Below are 17,794 nucleotides of genomic sequence, written 5' to 3'. Positions count from 1 at the left end.
GTTCGAAACGCGTCGAAAAATGAATCTTTATGTGATTTTCACCAAAAATATTTCTCATAAACTAGATATGGATCACAGAAGCTTAGATTCGATCATTTTTCATCTTGTTGCACAACACTTTTAACTCTTTCTATCAAGTCTATTGTAGAAGAACTTATAGCTGCCAAATGATTTACTTGAATTCTTCTACTCAAAGCATCAACAACCTTGTTCTGTTTACCTTTTATATACTTAATTTCAAAGTCAAATTCACTAATCCTGGTCGGCCATCCTGCTTCCTATCCTTCAACTTGAGTTGTTGAAACAAATACTTGAGCCCACTATGGTCTATCATGAGCGCAAATTTATTTCCATGGAAGTAATGCCTCCACATTTTTAAGGCATGAATGATGGAAACCAATTATAAATCATGAGTTACATAATTCACCTCATGCTCATTTAAATTTCTAGACTCATAGCATACGAATTTTCCTTCCTACATTAAGACTCCACCAAGTCCCTCTTTGTAGGCATCTGTAGACACCACGAAATCCATGTTAGGATCTGCTATTCTCAGCACTGGTGCATTGGTGAGCAATTGTTTTAACTCCTCAAAGCTTGTTTCACATTGTACATCCCACTCAAATCTTTTTCCTTTTCTCTACAAGGCTATAATGGGATGGCCTATCTTGGTAAAATTCCAGATAAATCTCCTTTAATATCCTACCAATCCTATGAATGATATAACCTTATCCACATTCTTTGGAGTTGTTTCTGCCACTGGCTTCGATCTTTTCAGGGTGAACTGAGATTCCTTCATTGGAGATGATATGCCCTAAGTAATGTATCTATGACTAGATGAAGTCACACTTGTTAAGCTTTCCACAGATATTTTGCTCCCTGAACAATTGTAACATTGTAGCCAAGTTTTTTTTTATTGTCTTCTTTTGTCTTTGAATACACCAATATATCATCAACAAACACAATGATAAACTTGTCCAAATAAGGACGTAACACATTGTTCATCATGCACATGAATGCGGTAGAGGCATTATTAAGCCCAAGGGGTACCACTATGAACTCATAATGCCCATATCTTGTTTTAAAAGAAGTTTTATGGATGTCTTATTCCTTGATTCTTACTTGATGGTAGCCTAACCTCAAGTAAATTTTCGAGAAAACAACTACTCCCCTCAACTAATCAAAGGTATCATCAAACCTTGTTAATGGGTACATATTCTTGATGGTCACCTTATTTAACTTCATGTAATCAATGCATAATATAAGGGTTCCATGTTTCATATTCACAAACAATACTAGTGTTCCCCATGGGGACACACTTGGCCTTATGTAGCCCTTGTAAAGCATTTCCTTCAGCTACAATTTCAGATCAACCAACTTTAGGGTGCTCATCCTATATGGTGTCTTGTATGTTGGTGCTACTCCAGGTACCAACTTAATATAGAAATATCTCTCTCTGTGAGGAGGAAATCCAAGAACCTCCAATGGAAATACATCTACATACTACTATAAAACAAGATACCTTTGTAGCAATTCAACTTCCTCATCTTCTTTTTCTAGTCAACCTTCTCATCCTTAGAAATTTTCACTACAAATAACATAAATCATTTTCTACTATTGCATTTGGCTTGCATATCAGTAATTAACCTTACTAAAATGGGAGTTTCCCTGCCCTGCAACCCTCTTTTTCCTCCTTGCTCATCGAGGCATTCAATTACTTTTTCGTAGCATTCAATTTCAAGTGAAGCATGCTTGAAATCATGTAGAGCATATAAACCACATTGGATTGGGAATGAAGGCAAAAGAGATTTCTTGGCTTCCTTTAGGGTCTTTGTCAATCCATCCCCTACAGTTTGATAGGCAATTTCCCTAGCTAGTAGTTTATCAGGGACATATAATGGGAGAACATGAGGAGGTGCCAAACTTCCATAGACTCTAACATAGGTAAATAGCTCTTCACCAAACCACCTGCCTATTGGTATGAAATCAATTTTGGCCTCTTCGGACAATCTTGGGGCTCTTTTGTCAAAAACGACTTGGTGTATTGGCAGCATGACTCCTTGGAAAATTTTATAGAAATGGGCGTAGAAATTAGATTCCCACAATATTTTATGATATATATGGATAGGAGTGGGATCTTGAATGGTCCATTTCCATCCCATGGTTGGGAAATTTGAAGTGAAACAAACTGCATCCATGATATATGCGCTCATAAAGAATGGTGGAACTACTCTGGTAGTAACATACCGATTTTTCCTAAATTCTCGAATTTGGGAGGCAATATTATTTGAAAGGATAGTTCCCCAATCCATTATATAAGAATCGATTGTTGCCTCAATAAAAGGAACCCATTCAACTGAGAATTTAGTTGTATTAGGGTGCCCGAATATCCTACACATCATAGTTGTGATATAAGAATAGGGAGTGGCGAGAGAAGATGTAGAGTACATGCCCGATTTTTCATGCTTGTGTTAGTTTGGGTAGAATCTCCATAGTTTAATTGGATCTGATTCTACCTCATTCTCGCATGCAAAATTTTCGAGGAAATTTTTTTCATACACCTTCTATGGGTCATGTATATGGTACATTTCCTTCAAATCTTGAGTTATAAAAGACCCGATGACTGTTTTTTGAAGTCAAGAATGTCCTATCGACGATGTTGATGTTCTCAATTATCCATTTTACCATATCGGTATAAGGAAGGATCTTGGGTCGAGCAGTGATCCTATGAAGAAAAGAATTGGTGGCTTCATAGTTGGAGGCTTCAAAAGATGAAGTAGCATCCGTTGTTTCCACTCTTTGAATTACCTTGGGTCCTTCACTTTCAAGCAATTGATACATGGATTCCCATGACGTTATTCCACTGTCTATCGTGCATGTAGTTTCTGAGAAAAGTGAGGGCCTTTCTATTACATCGGAAGCAAAAGGTGCGGATTGCAAAGTTTCCATGGCTTCCTTTCCTTTCTTTGCTTTGGTCATCCTGATACACTGCTTTTTCTCGGGTTTAACCTGCAATTGGAAACACAAAGGAATGAAGAGAAATAAGTTTGAAATGCAGTAGCGTTTGAACATACAAGGTTTGAAATGATGGAAAATATATTTTAAATGCGAACAAATATGAAATGCCTATATATAGGCCATCAAATCACCTCGTGGCTTTAAATCATACATACTGTTAGAAGTTTTTAATAACTAAAATCATGGCTTCGAGTGATAATTTATTATCTCATTAATACATCGTATCGCAAAAAACTTTCAAACGGTAATATAAAACCTGTTTTCATGTGTCTTCCCAATATGCGATAGCGATACCATTATATCGGTGATTTGTGTATCGAATGTCCGCAATGCGATGATCGCAATATCGCAACTAGAGGTTTTGGAGCAGAGGAGGATGGATATAACCAAAGGCCTTTTGCGATTGCGAAATCACGGGGAATGATGTGGCAGTGGAGTGGGCCCGATTGTTGATTTACTAAACGCGTTTTTGCTTTATTTTATTCATTCTCATGATTTTATTAGTCACACCTTTTAACAAAGAGTTTTATTGCAATCGGAAATTCGGAAGTGAATGGAGCAACCTGCCTTTTGCTAGTTTGTGGTTCATCACGAAGTGACATATTTTATGTAGTTGTGTTAATTGTTATATCGGATCCGGAAGCATTATCCCATATCGCAATCAAAGTGATCCTTAGGATTTTTTTTTAAATTACACCCATTAAAAATTTTGCGATGTGGGTAAGCTCTGATATAAAGCAGCTTTGTTAACAGTACTTAAGGCTTTTTAAAGTTTAAGTATGTTTTTTGTTATCGGAGACTATACACATTGGGATATGTGATTTGCAATATATTTAATCGCATCGCATCATTTCAAAAGGATATCAAGGGGAGTTACTCATTAGGACTTGTGAAATGCGAAAACGTCAGGATTTGTTTAAGGCATGCTTATTCTAGTTGTTTGGGCCAATGAAATTTGTATTTTTTATTCAAATAATTTCAAATTTGTCCTTTTAAAACACTAAAATGTTTTATTTTTCTATGCTTAAAAAATTTAAAGGGTCCCCATTATTTATATAATAATTTCCTAAGACATTCACATATAAATAAATGGGGGGTTGTTGAATAGCACGACGCTACCTTTGCATGATCATGAAAATTGTAGAGTTAGAGGTATTTTCTCTTTTCTCACCATGTTTGGATTGGATTTTCACATTCGGCATCCCACATGTAGGAGTGTAGAGTGTGGAGATAGTCACCTTCATTAAGTTCTTTACATTTCATTTCACATGCAGAATGTGGAGAATTGTCACCTCCATCTTGCTCATAGTTTCATTTATGTCTATGTTGGTGTTGTCAACATGTTGCTTTTAAGCCCCATTTTCTTGCATTTAAAGATTTCTATTTGAGAATAATACCAAATCTCCAAGGTGGCAAGGATTTATTAAAGAGCATCGTGTTACACAAATTTGATGGTAATGTGGGCAATGTATGACTTGGCTATTTATTAATAGCACCATGCCTAGAGTTTTGTCATTGATAACGAAGGACTAGAAATGGCTCCTAGAAATATTTGTGAACCATATTGTGGTGATACATGGAACACTCTAGATCAAGGGGATGAAGGGCTAGAAATGACTCCTAGAAATATTTGTGAACCATATTGTGGTGATACATGGGACACTCTAGAGAAGGGGACAAGGAAATCCAAAAATTTCAATGCCAAACATAGTATTATGGAGGTGAAAGAAGTTGTAAATCACATGTTTATCTAACGATTGCCACCTTTAGAGGTATATTGAAACTCCCAACACTACCCAAGGTTTTCAACTTGAATACATAGGTACCTTCATGAACGAAATTGGATGAGAGGTTTCTATTTTTAGGAAATGGTTGTACATCGAACCATTGAGAACATGACCTACCAAATAGACATTACAAAGTTGGTACATACATACTAAGAGGTTAAATGGCATTTTACTAGGATTGTTGGCCAGATGAGTACATCAAAGTTCCTAGGTATGTTCCATATGTCATGAATTATAGTAAACAAAGACATAGTCTTTGCTTCTTGAGAGTTAATATCGAAACAAGAATGTCCACCACTTAGTTAATTTTCAAATAACCCAAAGATTACTCATGTCCTTGTGTTAGGCAATACCCAATTCCCTTTTGTAATTGACTTGAAAATGTGACCTCCAAAGGGAATATTCATGTGAACTTATGTTGTGGAAAGATGAGGCCTCCTTAAATTTTCACAAATTTTAGGATTTGTTTGTTGGGAGTTACCGATAAATATAGATTGGATATTCCCAATAAAGATTAATGAAATGAGCCCAAGGCCATTTCTAGGAGAAGAGTGACTCCAATTTATGAAGAAAGAAAATTCATACATTTGACTCTATTGTTATGAGGAAAAACCTTATCTCTTACCTAGATTTGTGTGTGATAGATTATTTCTAAATGAGTTCTACATATAGCGTTAGAAGTGGTCCTCATTTTTTGAGTGGGAGAAGAAAAGGTAATTCACCTCACAAAGTTAGCTCAAGGTTTATAATCCCTTGATTTATAATAAGCTAAGACTATCAAGGGTTACAACCTTAAAGGGATTTTTCAAGCTTTTATCACCAAACAAGGTCCCCCATTATTGTTGTGTTTTGCAAGGATAATGGGATTTTGCAAGATATTGTTGTGTTTTTACCACAAAAACTTATTCATTGCCCAAGTACCCCCATTGCCAATATTATTATCTTCCTCTAATTAAAAATGTCATTGCTAGTGAAGCTCAACCTATGAAAAAATTCAATATTCCAAGACTTGCCAACATCACTCATAAAAATTATAGCTCAAGAATGTGAGGTTTCTAAACCCTAAAAGATCTCTCCTATATGATAATTATAATAGAGTACTAATTGACAAAGCTTAGTAAGACTTGCGATTTCCTTTGATAATTCTACTAATGAATTGGTAGGAGAGTTCTAGGTTTCCTTGCTTTGTAATTATTAATATTGGTCATATAAGACAAAATAAGTCTTATTAGATTAGAACTTAACAACTGCAACAAAGGAAGGGTTTTAAGCTATTATATCTCATAGTATTAAGCGTGGATCCAAAGGATTGTAGTTTAATTCAAACACATGCAATTTAGTCACAATTGTTACATAATAAATATGAAACTTAACAAAAAGATTGTGCTTTGACAAGTACAAAATTTGTACGGAGCAATGAATATCAAAGAAATAGGCAAAGGCCCTTTCAATGATACATAAGGATCAATGTTTTCCATTGGTTGGAATCAATCTTAGAATTGTACTGTAACTGATACAATGTTGTGTCAAGTAAATCCATTTCATTCTTTAGTTGAACTCTTGCGTATTGGAAGACAACATGGTAGCTAATAAAACCTTCATTTGTCTAGTAGCATTCATGCAGGGACAAACCAAACTTTGTCCATGAAACCTTTCATCAAACCAAGTGAAGTGAGAGAAATCCAACATGAAATCCCCAAAATTTTAAGAAAATAATAGAGGCAAAAACAACAAGAGCTCTAACACATATTATAATTTGCTAGAACACCACACTTGACATCTGACCCATCTTCTTTTCATGGATGTTCTATATTTTGGAGATGGTATATAGAGATGCAAGTTAAAAGAATTCATGAATCTCTATTATACTGCTAAAGTATAATAGTCAATTTTCAAAAGCCTTAGATGAGACCGTGATCGAACAACTTTTCCCATGTAATTGCACCGAGTTCCAAGATGGATTTAAATACCTATGTTTATTTATTAAAACAAATAACTAAGGAAAAATGACTGGTAATAGCTACTATCAAGGGTGAAAAAGGGTAAATAATTTATGCTAACATATTTTTATCTACTAGGGAAATATTAGTCTTTGTCAAATCAATGTTGAAAGCAAACCCAATATATTTGCATACTCTGGCATACACAACACGATATATTAGAAAAATCGTGATAGTAAGTTTCAAATTCTTTGGCGAGGGAACAAGAAGGAAGGTATCCCTCTAAAAGTAAAATACCAAGCATTATACATAGTCCACTTTGGGTAGGTTCTTGCACCTAAAAGTGTGCGAAGACTATTCTCAAAACATTAAGAGGGGTTGGAGACTAAAATACATATTCCACTTCGAGTAGGCTCTTGTAGTGCAAAGACTAATATTAGAGGAAGGGCCATGGAGTCATGATCCTAGTTTGGAAATATAGGGAACCGATCTTCATATAAGACTAGATTAGAAGCCCTTCTAAATCAATTCACAATGTTTATGAAAAGAAATGTTCCTCTTTCCATTTGATGGGAACTCGTTCGCATAGAAGGTAAAAAAAGTGAGGATTCCAATACATTCAAATATTTAAACTTCAAAGTAGCAAACCTAATGGGTTTAGCCAGAGAAATACTAGTTAAGCATATATACTCTATGTATTGTTTGTCTCACTCGAACCCTGTTCTTTCAAGTCCTTTGGTGTGATTTTGGTCTTTTTAACCATAGAAAAATCATCAGTTTTTTTTCTTGGAGTCAAAATTACAATATTATTAATAAATATCAAAATCCATATAAATACAATTAAAATAGGGGAACCAAAAGACACAATACATTGAGTAGCTATGTAGTTCTAAATTTATAATAAAATATGTCAATGTTATTAGAACCTAAGATATAGGGTATATAAATTACCTCTTAAATTATCTTTAAGTATATGACTCAATGGTTGGACATAATGTGAATTTTGTTGACTATCATGTCCATCATATATGTGCAAACAGAATTTTTGAAATGTATATTCATTATTCTAAACATTATATGTATGTGTGTGTGTGTGTGTGGGGCTCAAACTGAATATAAAGATGGTTGTACCAATTGAACCATTTCATTTACATTATTCTTAAAATTTAGACCATGTTTCTCAAAAAAGAAAAGAATGCACCATTTAAAGTAAAAAAAATAATCTACACAATCAAATAACAAATCAAGAAAATATAGAATATCCATTTCTCACCCTCAACAATTTATATACTAATGTTTTTGTCGAATAGGTTGTATGGAAGAAAAACTTGCCCTATGACCTGTTGAAATGTAGGTGAGTTTCTTTGCTTGATGTTTGTTAGATATCCAAGTCAATAGATCCATATTTATCAAAAAAAAACCATGTGGTGGTCTCTTTAGGAAATTTTGTTGAGTAGGCTAAGCATATCAATTGCAATGGGAAATTAGTATACAATTTGTAATAAAAGTAAATATATTTTAATGTTAAATTGTCTTGAAAATTAACACACAAAAAAATAAGCTCAATTATATAGTCATTGCAATTTGTAATAAAAGTCAATATCTTTTAATGTTAAATAAGCTCAATTATATTGTCATTGTTATTATAGTTTCCTCATAATTTAATATAAGGTTATCCCCATCTAATGTAGGGAGCTCCATTCTTAATTCAGTTTTACAACAATATCTATGAGTTTTATTGTGTACACATGTTTGGGTTTTATTGTGTCCACATATTTGCCATGTAGACTCTTATCCCATCAATGAATTTTTTTCACAATTTTTTTGCTTTGAATTATCCTTGAGCTGATCAAATATACCACTGAAAACAAGATTCATTGAATTTAGTTTACAATGATAAATTTATACTATTAAAAAACACATGTATACAAACACTAAAAAATACTTGAGAGGAAAGAATTCCATCATTGTCAAATCTTTTATATGCTTATCGGTGTGCACTACATCTTTTGCACTTTGCAATTTAATCATACTTGTTTATTTGGGAGCACTTTTAATATTTTCATTTATGATGGGACATCTTTTAAGCAGAGAAACTGGAAAGACATTGTGTTTCATACAAGATGGTAAATAAGGCCAAATAATTTAGATGACATCAATATTACAAACACAATGACCACCAAGATAAGTGAATGCTTGTACATTCCATTTATGTCTACTTTCCTGGATTCTTTATAAATGAACATGTAAACCATTGTGATGTTAAAACAATTATAAAAACATTATTAAAGAAGAATTAGTATTCATATCTATTTCTTTCTTGTTATATACAAATCAATCATTGTATTCCTACTATTTATAATAGAAATCCAAAAAAAAACTTGAATATATAGCTCTTTTATTATTTTAAGAACAAAATACTAAAAACTCCAACTCTTATAAAAATATAACAGCAATATATCCACTAAGGGAATAATTGAATTTGCCTAATTGAATGCAAGAACCGTTTGCTAGTTCATAATTTATGTACCACTGAAAACAAGATTCATTGAATTTAGTTTACAATAATAAATTTATATCATTAAAAAACACATGTATATAAATGCTAAAAAATATTCAAGTGGAAAGAATTCCATCATTGTCAAATCTTTTATATGCTTATTGGTGTGCACTACAGCTTTTGCATTTTGCATTTTAATCATACTTGTTTATTTGGGAGCACTTTTAATATTTTCATTTCTGATGGGACATCTTTTAAGTAGAGAAATTGGAAAGACATTGTGTATCATAGAAGATGGTAAATAAGGCCAAATAATTTAGATGACATCAATATTCCAAACACAAAGACCAACAAGACAAGTGAATGCTTGTACATTCCATTTCTGTCTACTTTCCTGGATTCCTTATAAATGAACATGTAAACCATTGTGATGTTAAAACAATTATAAAAACATTATTAAAGAAGAATTACTATTCATATCTATTTTTATCTTGTTATATACAAATCAGTCATGATATTCCTACTATTATAATAGAAATCCAAAAAACACTAGAATATATAGTTATTTTATTATTTTAAGAACAAAATACTAAAAACTCCAACTCTTATAAAAATATAACAGTAATATATCCACTAAAGGAATAACTGAATTTGCCTAATTAAATGCAAGAACTGTTTGCTAGTTCATAATTTATAAATGTATCATTGTTATGGTTTATAAGCTTGAAAGGGTTTACTTAAATCTTATTAATAATGACAATTTTCTTCATATTTGGCTTTTAGCTATACCTCTCCTTTCCAGTAACAAAATTGTGTAGTTTTGTAGCATAAGTTTGTCGGAAGCTTACTATATCCACTCCACCCCATTTAAATAAGTGACTTTAAATTTGACATTTCAATCAATTTTAAGGGCTAATATTTGCAATGGATATTCCCCAAAAATAATTAGCCAATTTCCATCTTTCTTAAAAACATTAGTCTAAATTTTATAATATAATTTTTTTTACCTCAAATGTCAACAACATTTTATAGGTACTATATATAAAATCACTTGAAATTTGAAAATTTTTACAAGGATATCATCAAATATTTTACATTTAGGGTATTAAGGACGGGTAAAATTAGCCAGTCTTCTATACTTTAAGATAAATTTCCATTCTTAAAATTTTCCCTGATTTCAATTGAAACACAAGCAATACATATCTCTTTTTAACCTTCAAAAGATTAAGCAAAAAATAGTAGAATTAACTAAATTTTTTCATTAATCAAACTATATTCATCAATATTACAACCCTGATCTCTGTTAAATAAATATCCTGATGCTGCTGGATTCAAAGAAAAACATCAATAATTCAATGACAAGATTCCTGAGTACCTCATTTCTCTTATTAGTCACTCGTACACAAATTAACAATGCAGTCCAGCTGTAAATGGCTTTTTCAAGTTCAACCAGTTTTGGAAATGCTATATACCAAAATCATACCCCTTTCCTGCATTCAGACTGACGGGTTTTAACTTGATATTTACACAGGTCCATGTGAAGGATACGTATAGAAGTCTAAAATTGATCCTCCATAATGTTGAACAGTGAATATATTGCCATGTGTGAAGTAAGCTAGAACAAAGAACCTGCATCAGATTTGATAGTTGCAACTTAAACAAATAGTAACATAAAAGTACTTCGTACAAAAAATACTCAACCTTACGGATCTCACAGCTCTAATAGTGAGGTAAACATTCTTCCTCGTTCACAAAAACTATTAAAATTGAACTGACTGTGCACTCTTTAAAGGATGGGACCTTTTGAACCCATATTTGAAATCTGTGAGTTTCTTGGATTTCTGGCCAAGTTTTTTTCTCTTCTAACTCATTGCTTGTTAAATGTTTCAAAGCTAAAACTAATACTAAAACTAGTTATGTTGGAATTATTCATTCGTGCTGTTTTCTTTTACTTAAAAGATCTGACACTAAAACTACTTATGTTGGTATAGATATTCGTTGGTACTGTTTTTCTTTATTTAAGATGTCGCGCTGCTACTGCTATTGGATCTGAGACTATAGATGTTTCAACATCAAAACTGGTAATTGCACTGGATCTGAGACTAGAGATGTTTCAACGCTAAAACTGGTAGTGGAATGGTATAGCCGTCCTCTCAACTTTCAAGCAAAGCTCAATATTGAAATGGACTCTCACAACCACCATCTCCTGTCATTTTTTATGTGCTGCATGTTGTGCAAACAAAAACAATTTGTTAGTTCATAATTCATAAATATACCAATGTTATTTTTTTTTCAGAGGAAAAAAAACTACCATATTTTTATATATAGATATAAAAAGACATATAACAGAACACAAGGCAAAAGGGAGAGCTAAAACATAACTCCCGACAGATTTGCAGAGGATGGCCGTATGCCAAAGCCACAAAATCCAAAAATTGATCCTGAAAGCCACTAACAGGTCCAGCTAAATGAACATATGACCCAAGATAACTAAGAATGCAGCAGATTACAGAACATAGCCTCCTTAAAGGAGAAGGAAACAGAGGGATCATTACACCAACAGCCAAATGGATAAAACACATAGCCTGATGCCATCATAGCAGAAAAACCCAACAAGGAGACATGGAGCTGAAAGATAGTCTACCGAGCATAGGAATCATGGAAGGCCAGAATCTTCTGAATAATAACCTGAATGGGTTCTTTGGAATGTTGAAAGATAAGGGCATTTCGCCATAACCACAAGAACCAGCAGGAAATAATGAACAGCGATCTCGCCGAAGAGGACTGACTACTCCACCAAATAAAAGCTTCCTGAACAAAAGAGAAAGACATGTGAGGGAAACCAAACTTACCATTGTTATTGTTATTGTTTATAAGCTAGTTTACTTCATTCCTAATAATAATGATAATTTCCTTTCATAATTGGCTTTTAACTATACCCATCTCCTTTCCATTTACAAAATTGTGGGTCGTTTTCTAACCTAAGTTTGCCCGAAGCAGCTATATTCACTCCACCCCAAGAAGTGATAGTAAATTTGACATTTGAATTGAGAAGTGATATTAAATTTGACATTTCAATTGAGACACAAGCAAGACCTATCTCTGTTTAACCCTTAACATTCAAAGAATGATTTAATTAACTAAATTTTGTCACTAGTTCAACTATACTCGTCAATAGTACAACCCTACTCTCTGTTGGATAAATATGCTGATGCTGTAGGAATTCAAAGAAAAACATCAGTGATTCAATGGCAAGATTCCTATGAATACCTCGTTTCTCTTATTAGTCATTCATACTCAAATTAACAATGCAGTCCAACTGCCTTCCTTTTCTTATTTACTTCATGAATAATAATAATAGTTTATATAAATGTTTTTTCAAGTTCTATTAATTTTGAAAATGCTATATACAAAATCATACTCTTTTTCTGCATCCAGACTAATGGGTTTTAACTTTATATTTACACAGGTCCATGTGAAGAATACGTATAGAAGTCCAAAATTGATCCACAATAATATTTAACAGTGACTATATTGAGATGTGTGAAGTAAACTGGAACAAAGAAGAGCATGAATCAGATTTGATAGATGAAACTTGAAACAAATAATAACATAAACATGCTTCTTACAAAAAGCACTCAGCACCAAGGGTCTCACAGCTATAATAGTGAGGTAAACATTGCTTCTCCTCGCAAAAACTATTAAAATTGAACTGACTGTGCATGCTTTAAAGTATGGGACCTTTTGGACCGACATTTGAAATTCCACTTATATCTCATCCAAAGTGTGCCTGATTGGGACGGAGATGTCTGCTATATCTCATCCAAAGTGTACCTGACTGGGAGAAAGATTTCTTGATAAGGAGGAGCAACCCATTTTTATTTTTTTTGGGGCACATTATAGCGTATTTGTGAGTTTCTTGGATTTCTGGCCAAGTTTTCACTTCTTCTAACTGATTGCTTGTAATTTGTAATATGACATCCCCAAGCTCCAGGCTCTACATTGCCTGTAAAATCATTTCCCCCACGTTCTACATCAATGATCACAATCATCAATTGTTGAATCCTCTTCCAATATGTGGAGCTCTAAATTCTGCTAGGAATGGGCGATTGAGTCAGTAAAATGTGTGTTCGGGAGCTTCATTCTAAAAGACTACCGTTTATTTAAATGTGACCTTGTCTTCCTTATTGTAAGATTCACCAAGTAGATTTGAAAATTTTGAGAAAAATACCTTAGAATTTAAACGGAAACCACAGCTCATGACTTGGAGAATTAAAAACAAAGGAGCGTTATTTCTCTTTGGGCCACTTTTTCAGAGGAAAAAACCAGTATAGATTTATATTAAGAAAATATAAAAGGTCTTCAGTACCTAAGACAGATGAATGAGCTATAAAATAAAGCCCCTCACTATTTGCAGAATAACAATAGACAGATAGTCCAAATCAACCAGTGACTGAAACAGGAAAAACATTAGACAAATGAATGAGCTATAAGATAAAGCCCCCCACTATTTGCAGAATAACAATAGACAGATAGTCCAAATCAACCAGTGACTGAACCAGGAAAAACCCATAAAACACATCTATATAGCCCGCTTGTCCAAGATTGCCACAGATTACAAAACTGGAAGAAACAGCCCACATAATGTAGAAGGATCCGACAGCTTCTCCTTTTAACGGAGATCCAAAAAGACTAAATCCATCGATGCCAGAAAATAAGCAGCCGCAGAGTCATGTATCATGAACATTTGGCGAGAGGACATTTTGGTGAGAAGATTCATGGAAAGCCAGGATCTTCTGAAGAATAGCATGTAGGGGTTCCCTTGAACCTTGGAAGATATGTGCATTTCGCCAGATCCACATGAACCAACAGGATATAATAAACAGCGACCTCCAGGATGAGGATTGCCTACTCCACCATATAAAAGCATCCTGAACAGAAGAAAAAATCATGTAAGGAAAACCAAACTGTAAAGACAAATCATACCAGATATTGAGGGTCGAGGCGCATTGAAAGAACATATGCAGATTTGATTCCGCTTCGTTGAGGCACATGGGACATCTGCTCGGGCCCTGCCAATTTTTTCTCTGAAGAACCTCCCAAGTAAGATTTTTATTCCAATATAACAGCCAGGAAAAAATGATCATTTTGAGAGGACATGTAGCCTCCCAGAAGCGGGAAGGAAACAACGGATGAGGACTCCCTTAGCTCCTTGCTACCTTAGCTCCTTGTTGCAAATTCACAGATTTTAGTGGACGATGGAACATAAAGCACCAGCATAAATAAGCTTGTGGGTAGGTGGCTAAGGTTCAGGTTAGATTAATGGCAACTCTGTCCTGCTATCCTAGTGTAATTTTATATGTTGAAAATATAATGACGAAGGCATGTGAAGATAGAAGCTGCTTGCTAGAAGTAAGATAGTCAGACTGTAGCTCACCAAGCACCAAGCAAATCACAGGAATGATCCCTTATGTGAAGGTAAATGGCAATGGTCATGGACTAAGCCAATAATGATTCACTTAAGGCATGCCAATATATGTTTAGTTCATATGAAAATGAGTACTTAGATTATTCCCTTGGAACATAATAACTGGCCCCCACTGCGCCTTTCTCTTTCCAAGGCAAGGCAAGGCAACGACTCACACAATGGCTGACTTATGTACACTAGCATTACATAGATTTTGCAGAGATAATGATTCTTCAGAGGTTTCACAAGAGCATGTTGGTTCGACAAAAGGTTCGATCGACCATATTTTTGACCATTCATTGTATTCTCTCTAAATATGAACACGAAAACGTAGCTGTATAAACCATAGGTTTCTTTCCAATTCTATGCACCATTCAATGGCTTCTTTTTAAATATCTGGATAAAAATGTAAACAAGGGTAGATAAACACATACCATTTTTTTCCTTTTCAGTTCTACCCAGTTCATACTTTGCTCTGTACTGTACCATTTCCAAGTATCTTTGCCTCCACCAACTGTACAGAGATAACAAATATTTATCAGAGAAAAAGGTCAAGAGAACACCTAATTGTCCTACAATACACACTATGTGGTGTCTTACCTGATTCTCAGAGGTCCCGGGTACAAAAAGCCATGGTGCCATTGTTTACAGAAGAGGAACGCTGAAAGGTTTTTATGCGAATTCGAATGAAAAAATAAGATTGACAAATGATAAAATAGATGAAATTAAAAGGCAGTGACAGCGAAAAAATATCAGGCTAGGGTTTAATCGGTTTTATCATTAACGCACCTAACACCGTCAAAACTTGCATGCGTGCTTTTCACGCTCCTGCCGTACCGCACAGTCGATGTCCTTTCTTGCAGGCATGCTTTTCACGCTACTGCCGTACCACACAGTCGATGTCCTTTTTTTGCAGTGGAATATTATTGTGAAACCGGCCACGGCGTCCTCCAAATTTGAAAAAAAAATGTTCGATAGTTGAACGATTAGTTTTTTCTATTTTTAAAATGCGGTAAAGATGTTCAATGGCAAACTGGTTGGACGATTATTTTTAACCATTTTCAAAATGCAGTTCGAAATGGTTAAAAATATAATTTTCAATCATGTGTTGGGTTAAATCAAAATTTAAAAATAAATATATATATATATATAAATAATTAAAGAAATATAATTTTAATTAAAATTATATTTTTAATTTTAAAAATAAAAATAAAAATATTAAATAGTTATATTAGACTAAAACACAATTGTAATAATGTCATCATTAAAACAAAGTGATCTTATAAGTGTTGGATAATGTATGCACTTCAGTTTTTTCACATTGAGCATTATAAGACCCACAAGAAAGTAAGAAAACACATGAACACAAATTATTGAATTGAATTGAAGGAATTTTAATGGTATCCACTAGATCAAATGGTTTAAATACCAATACATGAACAATTTGAAAGAATTTTAATGGTATCTACTAGATCAAATTGTTTAAGGTATTTAGAGCTTCTAACAAAATATAAAATCATATTTTCAAGTTTCTTTCTTATTGCAATTTTCTTGCCATGAATCTTTACCAAAAGGCTCACAAAGTTTTGTTTCCTCAAACAATTCTTTGAAAGTGTCTACTTTTAGAAAGTGAGTAAGAATGTCCACATAAAAGGACATTCCATGATGAAGTGATATCGTGTTTCAACTTCTCATTTTCTCTAAACAATACAAGTTTTTTTTTCTCACTCTTCCTTGGGTGTTAACCATCTACGAGTTTCCCATGTAAGATGGTGAGATCATGTCCTTAGCTGCAATATTAAAATTTTACCCTTTTCCTTGATTGGGGCACTCAAATAATTATTTTCATCATGTGAGCATGTTGGGTTGAAATTTTTAACATATGGTGTTCTTTTTTTTTCCTAACTTATTTTTCTCAATCACCCAATTTTTTATCTCCTCTTTGGAATTAGGCCAATCTTGCTAATTAATTCCTCATTAATTCACCAATGCATGTAGGTTTCAAAATATATGACCCATCAAAAAGTGAGAAAACACATATAAGCATAAATAAATTATAAAAAAGGCAATAATATATATTTTCTAGGTTTTGAAAAAAAATTAGGTGTATTTTAAGCCTAATTTATTCAAAGTATGACAATAATTTATTGCAATTACAAACTTGAATTATAAACTCTCCACAATTCAATTCAAGTCAAGTATCTCAAAAAAATTGGACTTTCCTATACAGTGAAAAACTAATTAAAAAAAAAACAACAGCAAAAAAAGGAATGCACATTTAAAGAAACACAATAATCATGGGTGGAAATAACGACCATGACAATGGATTGTATCAAAGTCCATTTTTTTATCTTCCTATACCCGTATTCAAACTCCTTTTATCTTCCTATATTCGTTTCAAACTCCATTGCAATAGGGCATTGTATCAAAGTCCATTTTTTTTATCTTCCTATACCCGTATTCAAACTCCTTTTATCTTCCTATATTCGTATTCAAACTCCATTGCAATAGGGCTTTGCCTGTTATATGTATTGGAGCCATAAATGCACGAGGACAATATATGCTCACCGTTGGATTGAAACAAGTCCATCCAATATTGGGCATATACTGCCCCTTGTTACAGGAAAAAGTGTCTATGCAGAACTGTTAATCCCACTAAGGTGTGGTAGCTACCTTAGAAACAAACAAAGTAAAACTACTTTCGTTTTCCTTTATGAAAGATAGATGAGAGAAGGATAAAGGAGACCAACCTCTGTCTTGCGCTTGGTTCCTTGCTCGATTCCTCTCTCTTCTAATAGTCCTTTGCTACTTGCTCACTTGTAAACCCAGCTTCACAGAGTACCCGTAGAATCAAAGCAGCATAACACTATACGAGAACATGGATCTATTATCATAAACAATCTAGGATCAGATGTAAATTGACCATACAAATGCACAAAACATAGATTACACAAGCGTATGGAGGAAAACTTGAATAGCTTTATTAATAATCAAGAAAGAGCCAAGAGAGTTACAAACAGTTGTTCTGACCCAGCATCATCCTCTCATCAAGTAAGCCCTTCTTCACCTCATGCAAAGCTTA

The 17,794-nt window shown here is 33.6% G+C and overlaps 1 long non-coding RNA gene across 5 annotated transcripts; it reads right to left on the bottom strand.

The window, feature by feature from the left end:
• Nucleotides 1–11,385: 11,385 nt before the first annotated feature.
• On the bottom strand, nt 11,386–15,702 carry LOC149253186 (uncharacterized). Of its 5 annotated transcripts, XR_016267064.1 has the most exons (5): nt 15,502–15,702; nt 15,313–15,373; nt 15,147–15,226; nt 11,934–12,056; nt 11,386–11,468 (listed from the first exon to the last, which is right to left on the bottom strand). It is a non-coding gene; the product is annotated as an uncharacterized LOC149253186 (long non-coding RNA). The 5 variants fall into 5 exon arrangements; XR_016267065.1 differs by lacking the exon at nt 11,934–12,056 and having other exon boundaries at nt 15,502–15,701; XR_016267062.1 differs by lacking the exon at nt 15,502–15,702 and having other exon boundaries at nt 15,313–15,467.
• Nucleotides 15,703–17,794: the final 2,092 nt, after the last annotated feature.

This window comes from Pinus tabuliformis, chromosome 7, assembly GCF_031772625.1.
Source record: "Pinus tabuliformis cultivar Carrire ecotype Pingquan chromosome 7, CPIR1, whole genome shotgun sequence".
Classification (NCBI taxonomy): Eukaryota; Viridiplantae; Streptophyta; class Pinopsida; order Pinales; family Pinaceae; genus Pinus; species Pinus tabuliformis.
This window is presented reverse-complemented; position numbering and strand designations above follow the sequence as displayed.